The 4176-nt window shown below is 37.8% G+C and overlaps 1 pseudogene; it reads right to left on the bottom strand.

Annotated features, from left to right (window-relative positions):
* Positions 1-2445: 2445 nt before the first annotated feature.
* LOC116015104 lies at positions 2446-4105 on the bottom strand (annotated as a pseudogene).
* Between the last annotated feature and the right edge of the window lie 71 nt (positions 4106-4176).

Raw genomic sequence — 4176 nt, 5'->3', positions numbered from 1 at the left:
GGGGCCACTGCCCCCACTTCCCCCACCCCCACCCCATATAGCCCTTGTAAATATATATGTGTATGTATAGTACATATTTAGATATAAATATATGAAAACAGATATAAATAAACAATTGTTTAGTTGGCAGAGTTGGATGGTGTGCCTTTTTGGTTGGATATGGCGTGGGTTCAAATCCAGCAACAAGCATTCATCCTCTTTTATATATAATCTTGTAGCTTTTTCCATGTTTTCTATTTGAATTATTTTATCAACTTAATTATGTTTCATATATTGTTAAGCATTCATCCTCTTTTATATATAATCTTGTAGCTTTTTCCATGTTTTCTATTTGAATTATTTTATCAACTTAATTATGTTTCATATATTGTTATTAATAAATATTTGTATAAAGTAATTATGTTTCATATATTGTTATTAATATTTGTATAAAGTTTTGATATGTTTTATTTTTCGTCTATATCTAACAATATTTATGACTATATTCCTTTTAAGTGTTTCATTTTTTTTAGTACTACCGTTATATTACAATGCAATATATGTTCATTACTACTTTCTCAACCTATTGAAGCACAAAGAGTCAATATCGTTGAGACTCAAACACACAACCTTCCATATAAGAGAGCAACTTGGTGTTATCTCTTTTATGTTTTCGCCCCCACTGGGACATTTTTCTGGATCCGCCACTGGGTAGGATCAATGTAAAAAATCAAGTTTTGAGAGTGAAGATTAGAATACGCCCACGTATTCTCTATCATGTGACCCTCCCTAAACTATGTACTCATAGTTGTGACCACTTAAAGCAAGCCCCCACTAGCCACTAGTCCTAGTCACACATTTTTTTTTCTTGAGTGACAAAAGAAATTTATAGTGGCATCTGGTGTCTCGGTTAACACTCTCACATGGATGATGGGAGTGGGTTCGAGCCTTAGTAGAGGTAACTGTTGACTCTTTGTGCTTCATTAGGTTGAGAAAGTAGCTATGAACAGATACTACATTGTAACAGAGTCAGTAGTACTCAAAAAAAAAAAATTATAGTCACTACACAATAAATAAATCTAATGGATTCATTATATTTAATTGATTTTATTGTCCATAATTTAATCCACAAGAATCAATTGAGCTAGTGCTGTTTGATTGATTTTCTAGTACACTTCTTCATGAGTTTTTAGTTTAATTGATTTTATTGTCCACTAGTCATTTCGCTTCACTTTTGTCGATTTTCCCAAACGACGTCCATGATCATTAAAAACACTGCTCTCTAAGAGGTGTTGCATCTATCTCCTTAGCTTCACCATGACTCCCATTGATTCCAAATGCATCCAAAATGCCCCATCTAAAAACACACAATTGACTTCAACTCAACAATTTATGCACCTAAAGATATAAGGAAAGGAATTAAGACACTTTTTTTTTTTTGCATAAAATAAAAGTACAGTCAAAATAGGTATATATATGAAATAAAAAATATAGACATGAATTTACAAATCTCTAGTGAAATTTTGGGAAGACACCCTTGCATATAGTTCCCTGCATGTGTAGATGTGAAAAATATACTTCCGAATGCAACAACGAGTGGTGATGTAAAAAATCAAGTTAGGGTGAAGAATATGTCCATGTATTCTCTATCATGTGACCCTCCATAAATTATGTACTCATAGTTGTGACCACTTAAAGAGTTAAAGCAAGCCCCACTAGCCACTAGTTGCAATGTCACACTTTTTTTTTCTTAAGTGACAAAAGAAAATCGCAAATTGTATCGTGAACCGTGGTCCACAATGCATTGTGGACCGCGGATCAAAACGACGTCGTTTTGATTAATGAAAACATACGGATGAATTCGCGCCACTCACTTTCAGTTCATATACACTGCAGTTACATTTCAACACAACTGCAGTTACATTTCAACACAAACTGTAGTTACATTTTGATATAACTACAATTTCATTCGATAATATAAAAACACAAATGTGAAACTGTTATTCAGTATCAGTTCATATACACTGTAGTTACATTTCAACACAACTACAGTTACATTTCGATATAACTACAGTTTCATTCGATAATATAAAACACAAATGTGAAACTGTTATTCAGTATCAGTTCATATACGCTGCAGTTACATTTCAACACAACTACAGTTAGATTTCGATATAACTACAGTTTCATTCGATAATATAAAACACAAATGTGAAACTGTTATTCAGTATCAGTTCATATACACTGCAGTTACATTTCAACACAACTACAGTTACATTTCGATATAACTACAGTTTCATTCGATAATATCAAAACAAATGTAATGCAGTATCTTTTGAGATGAACTGTAGTGTCAATTACGGGATCCGTCTCCCCCTTACTGAAACGACGTCGTTTTGAGACCACGGTCCACGGTCTACGATATAAGAACTGAAAGAAAATTACAATCACTACACAATAAACAAATCTAATGAATTCATTATATTTAATTGATTTTATTGTCCATAATTTAATACACAAGAATAAACTGAGCTATTGCTGCTTGATTGATTTTCTAGTACACTTCTTCATGAGTTTTTAGTTTAACATATAACAGAATTAGAAAGAGGTGGCAGCTAAAGCCTTTATTTAACAAAAATTTCAAGAAAATACTGAAAGCTCAAGCGGCTTTGCAAGGCGGCAACGGAGCACCACAAAGGCAGGCATTTCCGGCGAACGCACTGGCCGAGAAATTCGTCGGCGGAAGCTTACCACACAGCCGATTATGGCTGAGATTCACCTTCTGAAGATGGGCAATGGCCTTAGGAACTTTCCCAAACACCATGTTCCTAGACAGGTCCAACTCCTTCAATTCCGCCACATTAAACCTCAATTTCTCCAAATCGAACTTCAACTTATTCCCAGACGCATAAAACCCCCGCATATAATCCGTCCTGTTCAGCAACCCCACCGGACTCCCTGTTATGTCATTCTCCGACAGATCGATATAATTGTAGAACAAATACTCCTGCGGCTTCCAATCATCCAGGTTAATCTTGAGCCCGCATTTTACGAGCCTTAAGTTAAACATATTTGGAGACGAGGTTACGAAGCTGGGAATATCCTTTAGGTGGAAGTTGTTGTACGACAAGTCCAGTGTCTGGGCGTGTGCCACGTTCATTTCTGGAAACGGGTCCTCCAGGGAGTTGTGAGAAAGGTTAAGTTCATCCAGTGTAGTCAAGTTCAAGAAAGATTGCGGCACAACGCCGGAGAAACGATTCCAGGAAAGATCTAGCGTTTCTATCGCCTGAAAAGTCCCAAGAAAATCTGGGATTTTCCCCCTTAAGTTGTTGTGCCCGAGCTCCAGAAACTGTAATTGGGGTGACAGGCTCGAAATGCTGCTTGGGATTTTGCCGGAGAATTTGTTGTACGATAGTTTGAGTCTTATGAGCTCCGGGAAAGAGTCGAAGAAGTCCGGCAAGTTGCCGGAGAGTCTGTTCTTTTCCAGGCTCAAATATGTGACTTTCTTGAGTTGCCGGATACTGTCCGGAATTCTGCCAGTGAGGAGGTTGCCACCAAAGTTAAGCTCAGTCAACTGAGTCAACTCGCCCACTGAACTCGGTATTGGACCGGTGAACCGGTTCCCCTCGAAACTTAGTGAAAGCACTTGGGTTAGTTTTCCAATGGTTTCGGGTATTCTACCGGATAACTTGTTGTCTACTATGAATATGTTTTGGATCCTTGGAAGTTGGAATAGGAAATTTGGAAAAGTACCCGTTAAGCCTTTTAAATATTGAAGGAAAATAGAATCTAAATATTTGAGTTTGGCAAGTGATGGCGAGATAATACCTTTAAAGGTTTTATTAAACTCTTCTTGTCCATAAAAGCCGAAAGAGGTAACCCTGTTTTTCGTTCCACATTGTACACGACCATTGGCAACAATTGGTGGCGGGCACCCACGAAGAAAGGAACCCCGACGGATCGCTAATTATACCCGACTTGAACCCGAGCAGCCCGGCTTCATCATCGGGGTGGCACGAGGCTGCCATGGCTGCAAGGCAGAGAGAGGAGAGGACAGTAAGAGAGAGCAGAAGAGCAGTGGGAGGATGCATTGTGTTAAGGTTTTATGGGATGTAAGGAATTGCTGAAGTTTTGGTTATTATTTTATAGCCAAAAAAAATTGGGCAAATGGGGGGTTTGGTGGGGGGGGGGGGGGGG

Source organism: Ipomoea triloba, chromosome 4 (genome assembly GCF_003576645.1).
Source record: "Ipomoea triloba cultivar NCNSP0323 chromosome 4, ASM357664v1".
Lineage (NCBI taxonomy): Eukaryota > Viridiplantae > Streptophyta > Magnoliopsida > Solanales > Convolvulaceae > Ipomoea > Ipomoea triloba.
The sequence above is the reverse complement of the archived record's forward strand: the minus strand, read 5'-3'. Positions and strand labels throughout refer to the sequence as shown.